Source organism: Chiloscyllium plagiosum, unplaced genomic scaffold, assembly GCF_004010195.1.
Source record: "Chiloscyllium plagiosum isolate BGI_BamShark_2017 unplaced genomic scaffold, ASM401019v2 scaf_4864, whole genome shotgun sequence".
Lineage (NCBI taxonomy): Eukaryota > Metazoa > Chordata > Chondrichthyes > Orectolobiformes > Hemiscylliidae > Chiloscyllium > Chiloscyllium plagiosum.
The window spans coordinates 17,264-17,498 of record NW_025211198.1 but is presented as its reverse complement, the minus strand read 5'-3'; positions in this window follow the sequence as shown (position 1 = coordinate 17,498).

Sequence of the window (235 nt, the reverse complement as noted above, 5' to 3'; positions counted from 1 at the left end):
AGTATCAACCAGTGTGGTTGACCTTGCAACTGGAGAGTAAGGGAATCTGCACACTGAGAGTTAAAGGCAGGGAGAAAGCGTGCCTGGGCTGTGGGATGACAGATGCAGTGTGGACAGTGAAGACAGCTTAATAGGGAAAGGGGTAAATCTTTCGCTCAGACCATCTGTACCATGTTATGTGAGGTGTGTCATCTCCATTAACCACTCCACCTCTGTTTGGTTCCAATTGTTGGAA